The sequence below is a fragment of the Lissotriton vulgaris genome, chromosome 10 (assembly GCF_964263255.1).
Source record: "Lissotriton vulgaris chromosome 10, aLisVul1.2, whole genome shotgun sequence".
Lineage (NCBI taxonomy): Eukaryota > Metazoa > Chordata > Amphibia > Caudata > Salamandridae > Lissotriton > Lissotriton vulgaris.
In genome coordinates, this window is record NC_141698.1 from 170,815,561 (window position 1) to 170,834,783 (window position 19,223).

The 19,223-nt window shown below is 44.7% G+C and overlaps 1 protein-coding gene across 3 annotated transcripts in view; it reads left to right on the forward strand.

Moving 5' to 3' along the window:
• Positions 1 to 19,223, forward strand: part of ACSM3 (acyl-CoA synthetase medium chain family member 3) — a 599,327-nt gene that overhangs the window by 111,248 nt on the left and 468,856 nt on the right. Inside the window, exon 1 of one of the 3 annotated variants that reach the window (XM_086940798.1) lies at positions 62 to 230. The exons of 1 other annotated variant lie outside the window; for it this stretch is intronic. The gene's annotated coding sequence lies outside the window, so the exon portion shown is untranslated. Of the gene's footprint in view, positions 1 to 61; positions 231 to 19,223 lie in introns of those variants that run through there. One more of the 3 variants, XM_086940800.1, reaches the window with a different exon arrangement.

A 19,223-nucleotide genomic window follows, 5' to 3' on the forward strand; every position in this document is an offset into this window, starting at 1 on the left:
TTGCATCAATATTCGCTCCCTTGTTGCCATTGGCAGCCTGCCACATGATCTCAACTTGTTTAAACCAGCTGGAGTGCAATAGTCTGAGGAAGGAAGGCGTGCCTTTTGGGAAAATTCGATTCTAAAAACCAGCGCCAGTGCAGGTGGGGCCCCATGATCAAATGACACTATTCCCAGCAGTTTCCATATCCTGTGTTCCCCAGTTAAGGCGAGACCTAGAAATCTGACTGGTAAGTGAAAGGCATTTGTTTCCTTTTTAAAAAGAACACATAAAAACCCTTGTTACTAGCAGTTCAGGTATCATGCGTTCCCGAATTAAGGCGAGACGGAGAACTTTAATTGGTAAGTGTAAGGCATTTATGTGTTTTATTTTTATCAAATGTATTATTTTTTTTATAAAATAAAAAATACTGTTAACGGTAGTTTAGGTATCCTGAGAATTTTGGCTGAAATTTGTACGCATGCGCAGTTGTCCCGGCTACACGGAAGGCATTATCTCTGCGTACTTCTGAGTAATTCCTCTTGAAAACGCGTGCTGCTGGTCCCTGGGCCCTGTTTAGTAATTTATATCCCGGAGAGGGGTCTGCCGGCAGCGTACACAGAGAAACATGCACCCCCGAAGTTTTTCAGGGAACCATAGGCAGGGTAGGTCTTGGTTTGGGTGACGAACAATAATAAGCTTCGTTATTCAGCCTTACATGGAACACCTTTACCAGAGCGGAAGGTTGTATACTTACTTGGGCAGGCTCAGCCGGAAGCCCCGCTGTCTGCATAGGAATGTACGCTGTCCGCGTTTGTTTTAGAGTGGGGACATACACGAAAACACGTCGGGGTTTTTCTAGAAGGCGCTTTAGAAAAATGCAGAAAATAATTGTCCCATGAACTTGCTTTTGGAGTGGATGAAGATTTATATAGAGAAGCCAAGTCTGTGAAACAACGATTAGAGGCGAGCCTTGGAGCCACAAAACGACCCAAACGAAAAGAGGTGTGTGAATCCTGCAAAAAATATTTTGTAAATCTTAGAAAGGATATAGTCTGGGTTTGAAGTTGTCCGAGTCCTGCCAGTGCTCAGCACCGGTATTCTCAATCGGGCTTTCCTTTTTTTTTTTTAAAGACTTTTTTATTATATTTTGAGCATTTACACCTACTCCATTAACCCACCCCACCCCCAGCTCAGACCTACCCAGTGCAAACAAGATTCCAGTGTTTTTCATTGTACTAAATATTACATCAAAGAAAAAAAAAGGTTTTCCATTAGTACAGAAATTAATATACAATGGCTCTAAACAGCAATTTAACATGGATTACTCATTCTCTGTCTGTTTTTGTGACCATTTCAATAACAGATCCCATATTGTGAGTCCCTTTTTATGCTTATTGTGCCCCTTTCTTTTATATATGGCTACCTCTAAACTGCAGACAGCCAACAACTGAGATCTCCATTGTTGGAACACTGGTGGATTTGGATCCAACCAAGCTGATGCTATATATAATCTAAAAACCGCCATTGCTACGAATATCAGTCCATGCATGTGTTTTGGACGTTCTGAGTTAGATATACCTAGCATAATTTCATCAACAGAGATTTCTATTCTTGTGTTAAATTCCTCTGATAGAAAGACTGAAATATCGTTCACTAGCTTCTTTAATCCCTCACAAGAAGCAAACATATGTACGCTGTCAGCTTCGATTAACGCACATCTAGGACATGTTGTTCCTTTTCCTGTCCCCCATTTAGCGATTTTACATGGAGTGTAATATAGAAAAAAGCAGGTTTTATAATATTGAGCCTGCAGTTTTGTGGACATTAGATAGGATTGAAATAATGCGAAAGAGTGGTGGATAGTTTCCGACGAGACCCCAAGTTTAACCTGCCATTTTGTAATATATTTATCCATATTTTCCCATTTTTTTCTTTATCTTTTTAGCCATATTCTCCATTAACAGGACTGTATGACATTTTTATCCCCCACCACCTTTTTTCCAAAGAAAATCTCGAATTTGTAAATATTTAAAGAACTCCCAATGAACTAGATTATACTCCATCTGCAATTCCTCAAAAGATTTCAATCCTGAGATAGAGTAAAAATAGCCAAGGTGTGTAATCCTTCTTTGTACCCATCTTTCCATACATGTATCATTAAAAATCCCTGGGAAAATATTATTTCCATGGATTGGCGTATAATGAGATAATCGTCTGATACCCAATCATTTATGCGTATTATTCCAGACCTTATAGATGCCAAATATAGACTTAAATCTAACTTTCTTAAAGTAGCTGTTGTTCACATGGCACCACAAGCATCCTCTGGATTCAACACCTAACAGGAGTTCTTGTGGTGTTGGAATATTCCCGTCATTTCTTGCATCTGTCTTAAAGAATAAACTAATACAGTATTTCAGTGTAGTGGCCCAATAATATAGTTTGAGGTTGGACAATGTCATTCCCCCTCTATCTTTAGGTAGGGTGATAAATCATAATGCTCTACGGGATCTCTTATATCCCCATAAGAACCTAGAAAACATACTATCTATATCTTTAAATATTTGCAAAGAAAATTCCAAACAAATTGCTCTGAAAAAATATAAAAATCTAGGTAAAAAAGCATTTTAATCAAGTTTCATCTCCCCCCGATAGATAAATGGAGCTTATTATACCGAATCATATCTTTTTTTGTATGTTTCATTAATGGGATGATATTATTAACTAGATTCTCTACTTTGGCGGTTATACTAACACCCAGATAAATAGCTTTCTCTGTTACTCGTTCATCTCTCCTCTCAATTTTACTATTGGGAATAATCTGAGTTTTTACTTGATTTAGTTTATATCCTGATATCTCACCAAAGATTTTGGCTTTTTCTTCAATTACCCTAATTGGGTTCGAAGGGTCACTAGTAACCAATGAGATATCATCCGCCAACGTTTTTGTGGCTTGGTCCCTCATCCAAATGGGTGGAATTAACCCGTTATCTAGTCTCCGAATAAACGGATCAATATATAACTCGAATAAAAGAGGAGAGCACGGGCACCCCTGTCTCGTCCCACGAGTATGGGCAGCGGTTCAGATACAGACCCATTAACCATTACGACATCCGACGGGTCCTGATACAACATCTGTATTGCTTTGATAAAAGGTCCCCCGACACCACTCCTTGCCATAACAGTCCAGAGATATTTCCAGGACACCCTATCGAAAACCTTTTCAGTGTCTAATAATATAAATGCCATAGGGTCTCCTGCAACCTCCGACCAGTCGAATAATGAGATCACCCTTTGGATATGATCGGTTGCCGCCCTTCCTGAGATATACCTATGCTGTTGTTTAGATACGATTTTGTGTATATGCGGGGCTAATCGGGCAGCTAATAGCTTAGCATAAATTTTCGAGTCCCCAGGTATTAACGTTATAGGACGATACGACCCAAGTTCAGTAGGTTCTTTGTTTAAAAAAAAAAACAAAAAAACATTTTGACCATGGACCAAGATCCTGGAGTGTGTCCCCTCTGAAATATATGTGCGACAGTATCCCTTTTAACTGTGTGGCGAATGTAATATAAAATTCAGTGGGAATCCCGTCCATGCCTGCCGCTTTACTTGGAGCAAGACTATTTATTAAAAGAAGATTTTCCTCCCACTGCGGAATAGCATCCAAAGTTTCTGTATCATTAGTCTCTAATCTTAAGAATCTATCTTGATCGATATAATCCATGATTGACTCCTGTTGTATATCAATATCCCTGTACAGATCCAGATAATATCTATGAAACGCGGTTCTAATTGCGTCAGGATCTGTCCTTAGCCCCACTTCTGGATCCCGAATAACCTTGATAAAATTAGCTGTGCTTTGTTCTCGGGTGCGTACCGCCAGCTGGAGTCCGACCTGTTCACTAAATTCATAAAAATGTTCCTTATGCATTGTAGCTCTATCTATGGCCCTTGCCGTTAATACATCAATAATACAATTTTTCGCAATTGCGACCTGCCTTAGTTTATTTTCAACTTCCCTTCCCTCCTGGACAGCTTTTATTAGTCCTTCCTCAGCGACAGCTATATTATCCTGAAGTACTTTCATATCTTGTTTGGCCTTTTTATTAGCAGTTAATGAAAATCGAAGTGTTTCACCTCTAATCCCAGCCTTTAGGGCATCCCAGACAATATTGATTGGTGCGCTACCAATGTTATCTTCCCAAAAATCTGGGAATCCACAGCCGCATGAAATCACAGTATTTCTCATTAACCAATAGTGCTCCTTCAAACGTCCATATTTTCATATTATACTTAGTTGAACCAAGTTCAATAGTAAAAAGAAGAGGATTATGGTCAGCTAGTACCCTTTGTAGCTTTTCTATTGTACGGCTAGCGACTAGTATATTAGAAACCAGAATCTTATCTAATCTTGCATGGCATGCATGTGGATAGGAGTCATACGTAAATGCTGGATCCTTTGGATGTTCTGCTTACCAGCAGTTTATCAAACCTTGGGTTTGACATACATTTTTAAATGCTTGAAATACTCTTGGCTTCCTGCCCTTATACTGAAAATCTGAGTCGTCTGCCCAATCACTTGGTAAGTGAAGATTAAAATCACCACAGATTATTACTGGTAGAGGCCAATGAACAAGCTTGTTAGATATGTGATCCAGTACTTCTGGGTCATCGCTGATGTTAGTATATATTGTATAGATAGTCATTTTCGCTCCATTATTCTGTTGACACTCTGTGATAGCCCATCGTCCGTATTTATCGGATGAAGATCGAGTACATTGTACCCCAACCCCTTTCACCAATATAGTAACTCCCTTTGTCCTTACTCCTTGTGTTGAGGCCATAACCACCCTGAAGCCCAATTTATTTAGTAGATAGGTTTGAGACCCCTTGATATGTGTTTCTTGTACACAGAGGATATTGGCCCCCGTTGATTGTAGACCAAGGGCACAAATATTGATAGTCAAAATTTTCAATTTAGGCATACTGATACTTTCCCATCCCTAGTACGCATTTCAATATCCTCGCTGTCCTGATTCCATTTGAATACTTTCCCCCTTTATTTATTGTTTCTATATCAGCATTTATGTTTTTTTCTTGAGTCACCGTTACCCCAGGTCTGAGATTCTCCCCTCCCCCTCACTTCTGCCCCCCACTAGAAAATAGGCAATCAGGCTCACTCCTGAGCCTGTTTTGATAGCGTTTGTCTCATCCTCACCCCACCCAACGCCCTCCCTACATTTTTAATTACAAATGTTCAGTTCTTTCTCTCATTTTGCTTCCCCCTCCCCCCTTTCTCTTCTTTTGTTATTATTAAACAACACAAACTGCAGACCAAGTAATTACATAATACTTAGTAGATGGAGGATAGCAGCTTAAGTCCATGTCCATTTTGCAACTGCCTAGCGATTGTCATTACTAGCTCCCCTTTTCAGCTGTCTAAGCCGCCACCTCCTCTCCACTGTAGCATGCGTGAAATCTGGTTTGACAAAATACGAGAAGTTTTCCCAATTCCTTTTCTTATTAGGTCTCGCCAATTCGAGCACCCCTTGCCGGAGAAGAAAATTCCCAAAAAAGATTAAAATCGCTCTTGGATACAATTGGTCGTTCGAGCGTCGACTGGCTATAGTTAGAGGAAATCTGTGTACCCGTTGGATTTCTTTATCCCAGTCCCATTGTGCGAGTTCGGGAAGAGAGTTTTTAACAGATTTATTGTGAACTTCCTGATGTCATTACCCTCACTATTCTCCGGTATTCCTAGCAGCCTTCGATTGTTGCGGGGTTGCCGATTTTCTGCCTCCTCCAGCTTCCACATTACATCCTGCAGAGGACTTTCTTGCAATGTTGCTTGTTTTTTAAAGCTATCGACTGTGGATTCTAGCACCTCTGTTCGATTTCCCACCATATTTAGCCTCTCCGTAATCTCTGTACACGTTTTCACAACTTTCCTAATTGAGCCTTGTAACTTTTTTGAAGCCATCTGGGTTTGTCGGTTCTCCTGTATTACTTCATCCAGAAACGATTTGGTCTCCTGGTCGCTCCACCTGTCGCACGGTCCCCATGTACCAGGGCCCCCTGCTGCCGGACGCCTGCCTGCCAGGTCTCCCTGCTGCCTACCTCCTGCCCCTGCCTCGCACGTTCCCGCGTGCCAGGTCTCCCTGCTGCCGGCTGCCTGACCCCCGACCCTGCCATCGCACGGTCTCCGGGGGCCAGGTCACCCTGCTGCCTGTCTGATCCCTGCCCCTTGCCCGCTGCCTGCTAGGGACTGCCCTCAGGCCTCCCCCCTCGCCGCTCCACCGTTTTCTTCCCGCCTCTCCTTTCCCGCCACCCCTCCTCCTCCCGCCGTTCTCTTCCCTCCCTCCCCGCCGCTGCCCCCCTGCGGCCCGCCCCCTTCCTTTCCTCGACCCTCATTCGCCGCCCCGCTCCCGCCTCCCAGCTGCCCCTCCCTCCCACTGGGACACATAAGGCTGAGACCGCACGGCAGTTAGCTGTGACCCTCCTGGTCGCTCCACCTGTCGTACGGTCCCCGTGTACCAGGGCCCCCTGCTGCCTGACACCTGCCTGCCAGGTCTCCCTGCTGCCTACCTCCGGCCCCTGCCTCGCACGTTCCTGCGTGCCAGGTCTCCCTGCTGCCGGCTGCCTGACCCCTGACCCTGCCATCGCACCGTCTCCGGGGGCCAGGTCACCGTGCTGCCTGTCTGATCCCTGCCCCTGCCTCTTGCCCGCTGCCTGCTAGGGACTGCCCTCAGGCCTCCGCCGCTTCGCTATTTTCTTCCCGCCTCTCCTTTCCCGCCACCCCTCCTCCTCCCGCTGTTCTCTTCCCTCCCTCCCCGCCGCTGCCCCCCTGCGGCCCGCCCCCTTCCTTTCCTCGACCCTCATTCGCCGCCACCCTTTTGCCTCCCAGCTGCCCCTCCCTCGCTCCGCCCCCCCCACTCTCCACATATGGCAGAGTGGCAAACGCGCAGTGTTGAAGCGCAGCGGGCACGCCCTAAGCGCGCCGAATGTGCGCCAAAGGTAAGCCCGTCTGCGCCTGGACCGCGCCCAGTGCCAGGTCCCCTGGCCCCCGCAGACACCAGCCCACCCGCCGGACCTACGACGCCACCGAGCTCAACGCACTCAACGCCGGCCGGATCCCGGGGTGCTACCAAGCCACCCCGAGACGCACCCACGGACCTTTCTGCTGCCACTCCTGCAAGTTCACCTGCATCCGGACCTGCACTACACCAGCACCGACCAAGACGAGCACCAGCAGCAGCCACCTGAAGTGCATCCTGCTCAACACCCGCTCCGTCCACAGACACGCCGTCGAGCTCTGGAACCTGCTCGATACCACGGCCCCTGACGTCGCCTTCCTCACGGAAACCTGGATGAACGCCTCCTCAGCGCCCGACATCGCCATCGCCATCCCGGACGGCTACAAGATCATCCGGAGGGACCGCGTCAACCAGACAGGAGGAGGCATCGCCATCATCCACAGGAGCACCATCCGCATCACGACCAACACCGACGACAACCTCGCACCCGCCGAACACCTGCACCTCCAGATCCACATCAACCCCAAGACCACCCTCAGAGGCACCCTCATCTACAGACCCCCGGGACCACGCACACAATTCAGCGAAGACATCGCCGACTTCATCAGCCCGCACGCCCTCCCCTCCGCTGACTACATCCTCCTCGGGGACCTCAACTTCCACCTGGAGAACAACAACAACCGCAACACCACCACCCTGCTGGACAACCTCGCTAACCTCGGACTCATGCAGCTGGTGACCACCCCCACCCACTACGCCAGACACACATTCGACCCCGTGTTCTCATCCAGCAAGGACATCACCTTCAGCCATGCCACCGGACTCCACTGGACGGACCACAGCTGCATCCACTTCAGCTTCAGAAGGACCACGATCCACCACCACCAGCAACAGGTTGCACGCAGAAGCTGGAACAAGATCACAGCCGACCAGCTCGCGACTTCCCTGAGCAAGAACCCTCCCACCGGTGCAACAAACCCCAGCCAAGCGGCCACCAACCCCACAAAGTGGATCAGCAACTGCGCAGACGACCTCGCCCCTCTGAGGACCCCGCCTAGCAGACCCGGCAGCAAGAAAGCCCCATGGTTGACCGACGAACTCAAGAGCTCCAAGAGGAACTGCAGAGCCCTCGAGAAAGCCTGGTGCAGAGACCCAACACCGGACAACATGACTGCCCTCTAGCTCGCCACCCGAAAACACCACCAACTGATTCACGCCACCAAGAAAACTGCATTCAAGGAACGACTGGACAACAACGCACACAACAGCAAGGAACTCTTCAACATCGTTAAAGAGCTCTCCAACCCCAACGCCGGAAACGACGACATCACCCCTTCACAAGACCTCTGCAACTCCCTCGCCTCCTACTTCTACAACAAGATCGCGGACATACACAACAGCTTCAGCACTCAACCGACGCACGCCACGACCGAACCACCGCCCCCCACCACCTCCCTCCGCACCTGGACCCCGATCAGCACCGAAGACACTGTCCGCACGATGAACTCCATCCACTCCGGATCTCCGACCAACCCCTGCCCTCACCACGTCTTCAACAAGGCCGACGCTGTCATCGCACCCCACCTGCGGGACATCATCAACACCTCCTTCGACACCGCTACCTTCCCGGAGAGCTGGAAGCACGCCAAACTCAGCGCATACTAAAGAAGCCATCAGCCGACCCCACCGACCTCAATAACTACCGCCCCATCTCGCTGCTCCCGTTTCCTGCAAAAGCCATCGAGAAGACTGTCAACAAGCAGCTGGCCGCCTTCCTCGAGACGAACGGATCCCTCGACCTCTCGCAGTCTGGCTTCCGGGCCAACCACAGCACCGAGACCGCCCTAATCGCAGCCACCGATGACATCCGAGCCCTGCTCGACAACGGAGAAACAGCGGCCCTCATCCTCCTAGACCTCTCCGCGGCTTTCGACACTGTCTGCTACAGTACCCTAGTGCAGCGCCTCAGCAACGTCGGAATCCAGGAGAAGGCACTGGAGTGGATCATCTCCTTCCTCGCCGGAAGGACACAGAGAGTCCGCCTCCCCCCGTTCAGATCAGAAGCCACCGAAGTCATCTGCGGCGTTCCTCAAGGCTCCTCGCTAAGCCCAACCCTCTTCTACGTCTACATGAGCCCCCTCGCAGCCATCGCACGCCAACACAACCTCAACATCATCTCCTACGCCGACGACACCCAGCTCATCCTCTCCCTCACCAACGACCCCGCCAGAGCCAACCTACACGAAGGGATGACAGACGTAGCCAAGTGGATGATGAACAGCCGCCTGAAACTGAACTCGGACAAGACGGAGATATTCACCCTCCACCTGGGATGACTCCTGGTGGCCCCCCGCCCTGGGCAGCGCACCCAAACCAACAGACCACGCACGCAACCTGGGCTTCATCCTGGACTCCTCCCTCTCCATGACCAGACAAATCAACGCCGTCTCCTCGTCGTGCTTCAACATCCTGCGCATACTATGTAAGATCTTCCGGTGGATCCCCACCGAGATCAGGAAGACGGTTACCCAGGCCCTCGTCACCAGCCGTCTGGACTACGGCAACTCTCTCTACGCCGGTACCACCGCCAAACTCCAGAAGAGACTCCAGCGGATCCAGAACGCCTCAGCACGAATCATCCTGGACATCCCCCGTCGCAGCCACATCTCCGGACACCTGAGAGACCTGCACTGTCTCCCGGTCAACAAGAGAATCACCTTCCGTCTCCTCACCCACGCACACAAAGCCCTACACAACCAAGGCCCAGGATACCTCAACAGCCGCCTCAACTTCTACGCTCCCACACGCCTGCTTCGATCGACCGGCCACGCCCTCGCCGCCGTCCCCCGCTTCCGAAGAGCCACCAGAGGGGGAAGGTTCTTCTCCTACCTGGCCGCCAAGACTTGGAACTCCCTCCCGACCCACCTCCGCCTGACCCAGGACCATCTCGCCTTCAGGAAGCAGCTTAAGACCTGGCTGTTCAAGCAGTAGCGGACCCCCCCCCCCCCTCCCCTAGCGCCTTGAGACCCTCCGGGTGAGTAGTGCGCTATATAAATGCTTTGATTGATTGATTAATTTGAGGGACTGTAGAATCCTGTGTCTTTCTGTCCGGGCAAACACGTTAGTTGTTTTCTAGGTGGTTTCATGTTCCTGGGTGTACCATTACCTAACATCATCTGAGTACCTGAATAATCCCGTTTATCCCTCAGTCTATGAATTACTGTTAGGCAAAGTGGCTCCTCAATGTTTAGTCAAAATCTTTGAACCCAGTTACTACAAAAAAAACAAATGTAAGATTATTTTAGCCTGCGCTACAATTTGGCGACAATTTAGGAAAAAAATTCTCCGTCTGGGTGACATTAGCTATTATTCTCCAATGTTTAATAATCATGCCTTACCTCCTGTTTTTCATGACCAAATCACAAGAAAATGGCTCCTTCTAGGAATACAGGTTTTGGGAGACTTATACGAAGATGCTCAATTCTCTTCATTTTCAGCTCTCCAAACTAAATATGGTCTACCACAGCATCACTTTTTCAAGTATCTCCAGATCCGGAGTTTTTTAGAATCGAAAGGTCTTCTTACTCACTCCTGTATGAACCTTAATAAGATATTAGAAACTATGAGGAAAGCAAAGAAAATTGGCCCAATTTATCAAATGACTATTAATCAATTTGAAGACGATTTATCTTTTGTGCAGAATAAATGGCAAAGGAAGCTAGATTTAGTAAATATTGATATGGGAAGATCAATTGAGTTATCCACTAAGGTACTCTTTAACGGATCCCTTCAAAGCCAACATTATATGTCAATTTTCGATCTTTATTACTCTCCTGCCAAGATAGCCAAGTGGAAGGCTGGAGGTGAATCAAGATGTAATCGCTGTGATGAGGTGGATGCGGACTCCATTCATATGTTTTTTAAATGTGAGAAACTTTCGTGTTTTATGATCGATATTGAATCTTTTATTAATAATAATTTAGGGATTGTTGTGAAATTTTCTCCCGAACTGGTAATTTTTGGTTTTCAAGCAGATTAGTGTGGGATAAGATCTACGGCTGAAGAAGCATTCCGGTTTATCTGTATGTCCGTTTTCCGTTTCTGTATCACTTCTCGCTGGATTGATAATGAACCCCCAGCCTTTCATCAGTGTCAATGTAAGTTGCTCTCTGTTTATCATTTAGAAATGGCTATGTATAGGCTTAAGGGGATAAGGAAAAAAGGCATGGATCAAAAATCTGGGATCCAGTTACTAAATGGATTTAAGATACTCCCTCTATTTGTGTATTTTCCATTTGTCTGTTTCTCATTTATAGTATTTCTGCTCCTCTTTACATTGCTCAATGTATGACTGTTTGTTGAAGTAAAACAATAAATAAAACATAAAAAAAAGAGTACCTGAATAATCCCAGCCTAGTTCACCTTCTTCCGCTCTCTCTTTCTGTCTCTGACCACTCTTCTTTTCCATCCGATAGCCTCAGTTTTCCTGGGCACCCTTTTTCCCCTTGTTGACTACAATAGCTTGTGGATGTATCCTCATCTGCTTCTTCGTTGCTGCTCGTGCTGGAAACCAGATTTTCAGACTCCCCAGATTCCTCATTCAAGGAGTAAGCATTTTCCTAAGTATCTGGAGACAAATACCCCGTCTCGTGGTCTTTTTCTCTCTGTATTTCCTTTCCAGTGGGAGAGATTAGGCCAGTTGAGTTGGTCATTTCCGATCCGTTTGGTGCACTCGTTATTATTACTTCCTCAGACATCTCTGCTGTTAGGGCCATATGCGGGGTATTGGCTATGGCTGGTTGAACTTCTTCCCCTCCTCGGTTAATATCTAAACGTGCCTCGGGCGTGCCTAATACGGTTATCCCACCGCTCGATCCCCATGACACCCGCCCAGTGAAGCTTTCCGCCATCACGTCCGGGATTGTACTGACAGCTTGCTGGTCAAAACGCATGATTCTGCGCCGGTTGGGGTTCGATCGAGGTGTCAGTTGTGCCCTTTATCTTCTCTTGCCCTTTGTCACATTCAATCGTGCCTTTGACTGGAAACATGCTCGTAATGGCTATCTGCTTTTTGTTTTGATCCTCAGTTACAATGCCTTTTGATAAAGTGCCTTTACTACCTTCTAATTTACCCCCCTTACCGGTATGCAGCTCGTGCTTTTTCCTGTTGATGTCCGTTTTATTGTTCGTTTCAAGTTGTGTAGACTAAGGTACCGCCTATTGTGTCTTGCTCCGGACGCCTCGAGCCGCCATCAGTTCTCCTGTCTGCGCTGTGGGCTCTCCGGTGTCTGTGTTGCTAGGCAGTGTCGCTCCTACGTCGGGAGTCCCCCCGCCGGCAAACGCCGTCAGTAGGAGCCGAGCTACTCAACCGGGCTTTCCATTTTTGCCGTGACCCTCAGGGTTAAAAAAAAATCTTAACTCTTCATCAGAACCACCCTTCACTACCAAGAGATTTGTTCGGTTCTTTCACAGTCTCATCATTTCAGGACTAAATCATTTTAAATATTATATAGAGCAAAGCCATAATTGTTGCTTATTTCTCTTATGCAACTAACAACCATTGACAAAGCCAATAGTTCCAGCTTGTTGTAGGTGTAATGTTACTTGTTGTATCATATATCTGGATGCAATGACAGAAACAGCAAAATACCAGTCGGACCGCACACTATGGTAAGCAAAGATTTTTAGCTTACATGTTTTTAAGCCATGCCCTTAATTACATCAGCCACGCCCCTCTGACAGAGCCCCCCCCCCCCCAGTTATTTCATCACACTTAAAGCCCTGGATATAGTGTTTAGCTATTATAAATAATTTTCATGTACAATATGTGAAGGTTCTTTAAAAATAAGTTTCTTTAAAAAAAAAATGTTTTTAAAAGTATTATTTCTTCTCAGAAAAGCAGCAGATACAATGATCCAGAGAACAGAAGATAACTAAAACAAATATTCATATACATATTACATAACGGACCACATATTCTATTGTTCCATAAGCGGACTCCAAACTTAGATGCCCCTTTCCTTCGCCCTCCGGCCTTTATATTGATACAAACCCATCTCAAATTTAAATACATAAAGCAATCTGGCATATCAGCCTTGATATGTTGGGGTATCCACATCCTTCCATTTTGATGCAGTCAATATACAAATTATTGAAGTTATCATAAAACAAAAGCCGATTTATGTTGATTCCAACTGTAGAGTCTCATCACCACTAAGTAGCATCATGGTCGGAGAAAGAGACACTACCTGTGATAAAGTTTTATAAAGAAATGTTTAAATTCCCTGTTTTAATTCATTAAGTTTATTACTTTCAGAGAACATATGAACCATGTCTGCGGGCCCTAGTGCACACCCTGGGCAGTGATCGTTCCCCCCCCAAACCAGGCCCCCTCCCCCCCCAGGCAAATCATTTTCCTGGTGTAAAATATAAAATAAAAACTGTTTTAAAGTGTTGGGCTTTTAAGTTGGCGGATAAGAACACCTTCTTAGACAATGATGATCTACTTAAATCAACATCTGGGTTCCCTAGTTTATCTGCCCAGACAGTTTCCATTCTAGGAATATCATCCACGGTGGCCCCATTCAAAATGGAATATAAACGTTAGATAGGCGGCTGGTTATACACCATACACTCTAATAACTAGATCCTGGCGGATAGGTACGCCACGGTCCTCCCACAGCTGATCCACCCGGATCAGAATGGATTTGTTCCGAGCAGAAACACCTCGTACAATATCCTTAGACTGTTCCATGTGCAGTACCAGATACGTGACCGTTTCCCCCGGGCAGCGTGTTCGGTGTTGGACCTCAAAAAAGCTTTTGATACTAATAAAACGAAAGATACTGCGGGTTCAATGATATTCACTTTTATTAGACACCCACCAGGAAACTTGCGGCTGCGGCAGCATTAAACCAACACTCTGTGACTCAGCTCGAGCAACACGTTACCGCTGATGTCCCTTCATTCCCAACACTGAATGCAAACCGTAAAGAGAAATTACAACACATCTTCCTTTTATAATAATGACAAATGATAAATAAAAAAAAACAATGAAAAAACAAGTATAGAACTAAATGAAGAAGAAATGAAAACAATTACTTAAGAAAATATTCTTGAAGATACGCTGGTGACTTCTTAGCTCTAGTACTACGAGAAAAAGAATCGGAAACAACTTTGTTGTTGAAACTCCGCGGAACATCATTGTGTGGCAGACTTGTCTGAGATTTCAATTTATCACATGTATAATCCCTTTGAAGATTGCCTTGAGAGTGACTATATTTGGACTGAAAATACCGAGATTTAGACTTGACATATTCATCCCCCTTCGTACACGTTACCAAACGAGACATGCTCCAAACATCCCCTCCAGCAAGCATAACAACGCTCCTCATAACTTTAATAATACGCCAAGGATCAAAATACTTAGATTCACCTTTTGGTGAACAGACTGCTTTCTTCACATAGACAAGATCACCCACTCTCCAATCGAATTTTCTTGCCCCATCTTAATATCAAACCTGTTTATAATTGTTTTGATATCTTTTAACTCTCCACTTATTTACAACACAACCTCTGTCTTTTATACTCAACCATAAGAGATTAAGTTTAAAACCAGCAGTTCTACCGTTGAGTTTCTTAAAAGGCGAATAACCAGTCACACTGTTTGGAGTATTTCTGTGTGCCCATAGCTTCTCCCTAAGTATGGGTTTTAGCGGAACTCTCGTCTCTAAGGCAGTCTGGGCAGAGGCTCTAATCTATTCATGGTCTCTACTAAACCATTAGCCTGAGGGGCATAAAGAGCAGTCTTTTGGTGGTTGATGGCCAGGTCTTTAAAAAAAATCGGACATTTCTTGAGAAATAAACTGGACCCCGTTGTCTGAAACAACGATATCAGGAACACCCTTACAAGTAAAAGAATCCTTAAGAAATTCTATCATATTTTTTGTCACAACTGAACTCATGCAAGAAGCAGACACCCTCTTTAACGTATAATCCACTAGGACAGCAACAAATCTCTCAGAAGGAGCCAAATTGTCAAATGGACCAACTATGTCAACTGCAAGTTTAGACCAAGGACGTTCAGGTATAGCAACAGGAGAAAGAGGAGTAGACCTTACTTTCCTGGATTTGTCATTCCCAGCACAAATAGTGCAATCCCTGACTATTTCTTCAACATGGCGGTCAACCTCAGACCACCAATAAGACTCTCGGATCCTAGCCTTAGTAAGACTGCGGCCAAGATGCCCTTCATGTGCAAGGTTAATAATCTTCTCACGCATCTGAAATGGGGGTATCAACCTATCACCCCGCAAAAGCTCACCTTGCACAATGTTCAACTCATCTCGAACATTCCAGTAACCTTTGGCACAGTCAGGAACATCTTTTAAACAAGGCTAGTGATTGACAGTAAAATCCATAACTATTGCCCTGGCTTCATCACTGACTAAACCACTTTGCCATTCTTCCTGGGTAATAGCTGCCTCCTTTACCCTAGAAACATTCACACTATCAAGGTTGCATGCAGAGTATTTTTCCAACGGCATTCTCGACAGAAAATCTGCCGGAACATTTTTACGTCCAGGCAAATACTCCACATGGAAATTATATTCCCAAATTACTTCAATTTCATCTCTTAATTCTTGCGCTGGTGCTCTCCACATTCACACACGAAAACATATGTACAATTGGCTTGTAATCTGATCCTACTAAGAATGGCAAACCCCATAAGTAGAATCTGAAGTGAATAATTGCCCATGAGCAGGCCAGAGCATGTTCTATTATAGAGTAACGCTCTGCTGCTCCTTTTAATGACCGTGAAGCAAAACCAATGACCTTTTCTTTTCCATCAACCACCTGAGATAGGACAGCCCCCAACCCTCGCACACTTGCATCAATGGTCAAAATAGTCTTTTTGTGCACACCAAAATGACCCAGAGTTGGCATCTTTGCAATTTCACTCTTAACCTTGGTAAAATCATTTGCACAGTCATCATTCCAATCGGAAATGACACCCTTTTTTAGCCGAATCCTAATAGGTTGCATTACACTTGCAAAATTATACACAAACTTCGAATAATATTCGGCTAAACCAAGTAAAGATTTAACCTGCTCTTTGTTAGAAGGAGGTGGTGCTTATAAAATAGCTGCCGCAAGGTCAATTTTTGGACTGATACCCTCACCTGAAATAGAGTGCCCAAGATATGACACAGAGTTGACTCTGAATTTGCACTTCTCACTCTTTAAGGTAAGACCATGTTCTTCCAACCTAGACAACACTTCAAAAAGAACTTCATCATGCTTAGCTGTATCTTGTCCATGGACAAGATTGTCATCTTGGAAAAATATGACAGAATCAATGCCAGATAAAACATTTTTCATCAATCTTTGAAAACAAGCTGTGCACTTGCCAGACCAAAAGGCATCCCTACGAATCTGTAAGCACCTAAAGGGGTTACAAAATATGTTAGAAGTCTAGAATCTTCATGGAGCAAAATCTGGTGGTAAGCTGCTGATAAATCCATAACACTAAACAAAGAAGCACCATCCAGTTTCGTCAATGTCTCGTTAATGTTGGGAAGTGGTTGTCTGTCAATCCAAATAGAATTATTTAGGCTTCTTAAGCCCACACACATCCTAATTTTAGTTCCTTTATCTTTAGAGGCCAAAACAATGGGGACGAGCCATTCCGAGGACTCAATTTCCTCAATATCTCCTAAACTGAGTAATCTTTCAATTTCTTCCAAAAGTGGTTTCATCATAAGATTAGGTACCTTCCTTACTCTATGCACAGTTGGTTTTGCACTCTTCAAAAGACCAATTTTTCCACTGAAAACTCCGGTAAACTTGTCTATAATGTCCTGGACATCACTCTAGAGAAATCAACATGACTTGTTCAGGTGCGTTTGGATTCCGAATAATGCCAAGATCTCTTTGGTGGTACCAACCTAGGAGGTTAGCGCAAAGCTTGGCAACATAAATTTTACCCACTGTTTCCCTGTCTTTAAACAGAATAGTTTGTATGGAATAACCTATTTTTGACCTCCATGTCCCACAGGATTAATATCGGGTGGCAAAAGATCAATTTTCTTGTTGCCAATAGTGTGAAACCAATATTTGTCGCTTATCGGAGTATATGGGGAACCAGAGTCGGCTAGTACATGAACGACTTCATCTCCAATGCATACATCACATTGAGGCATAGTCACAGCATCAAAGTCTAGAGACTTCACGTCATTTATATTCTCAGGTGTGCCATCAGTAATACAATGAATTCCCTGTTGCGTAAATTCTTCGTCGTCATCAATCAAATTTACCTTTTGTGTTCCTACACATGCGAGCATAATGACCCTTTTTCCCACAATTTTTGCAATTTGTGCTTCTGGCATAACAATTAGGAAAATTGGACCCGTGAAATTGGCTCCCACACCTTGGGCATTTGAATTTCCCATCCTTATTCGGATTAAAATTTAACTTTTTTTGTCAGTTTTACTAGAACTTTTCTCCTGCTTACTGGTTGCTTTATTGATCGCCACAACTTGGTTTTCAGAGGAGACGCTGTCCTGGTTATCTTTTCTTAGATTGACAACAGGTTCAATATGGTTTGGACTTTTACGTATTTCTTTTACCCAATGAGAGGTGTGTTCAACACTCTCAACGATGGTTATATCCTCTTTTACATTGGGATTCTTTGACAATAATTTTTCCTGAATTTTTGGATCATTTGTGCACTGAACAAGTTGATCATGAATAAGTCTGTCAATTGTTCAAATTCACACGTTTGTGCTAACGACTTGAGAGCTGCAACGTAATTTCCAACTCTATCCTTTTCCATGAATACGCATAAAAAATGTGTGTCTTTCCATAACCACATTCAGGCATGCTCCAAAATGTTTTTGAAGTAAAAGAATACTCAATTCATAAACATAATTCAGCTCTCCTGCCCCTCTGCCGATAGGTATAGGATCCGAACTGTCGTATATATTCCTACCCTCGATGCCAAGATTGTGCAACAATACACCTTGCTTTCTTGCTGCCGAAAATTTTTCCCCACTGATGGCAATCGGATAGGAATCAAAAAGTGGTTTCCACTTTTTCCATGGGAGGACAGGTTCACCTTGTTCGCTCAAGAATTGAGGGGGTTGACTCATCCCACTAACCATAGCCATCCTGTAAAGAAAATTAACTTAACAAGCTAACAAACCAGACTAAAAAATGATCTAAAAAAACAGTTCAACAAAAAGAAGGAAAAATAATAAGCTAGCTTAAATGTATTGATATGTCGCTCAGCATGACATTTCCAAATGATGAAAAAAACATGATTCCACTTCCTTTAGTTGTCGCAAACCTCAAGCTAATTGTTTAAAAAAAAAAAATACATAAGATAATAATTAACAAAATAAATTAAAATAATTAGCTTATCTTGAAAATGCTTGACACTTTCATCCAATATTTATCGATTTTTGTTGCTCAATCCTTCTTTCTTGACTTTGAATAATCTAGAAAATCTTCTTTACTGCTAAAAACACGCTGTTTATTCTCTGTGAGCATAATCCCTTTTGACACATGTTCACTAAGACTCTTTTTCCTTTTTTATTCGTCTTCGCTGTTTACTTTAGCAAGAACAGTTAACTGCGCGCATGCTCCTTTATCTTTCGTAGCGCACATAGCGTTAGCTCACGTATACTCTTTCCTGTCTCCCGTTTAAACCACGTCACTCAAAGTGAAAGCAATGTCGGAGTCTCTTTGCGCGCGGTAAGATTCTTTCTCATTGCTTCACGCGCATGCTTTAAATGATGCTGCCAACAGTTATTCAATAACTCTCTAATAGTGTTTTAATTATACGCTTCTTCTTCGGCCCCAAGTAAAATCCGGTTAACACTTTGTTAACTAAAACGTTAGTGCAGGTCTAACGTTAAATAACCAATTAACTTGACCTTCGTGTAAAATTGTCACTGACCTTGCTTCCTTTTCATTTATCCTTTCTTTCTGTCACGCTGGGTTCTTCGGTGGGTGTCCCTTGTCGCAAGTAATCAAATGAAAGATACTGCGGGTTTAATGATATTCACTTTTATTCGACACCCACCGGGAAACTTGTGGCTGAGGCAGCATTAAACTGACACTCTGTGACTCAGCTCGAGCAACACGTTCTCGGTGATGTCACTTCATTCCCAACACGGAATGTAAACCTTAAAGAGAAA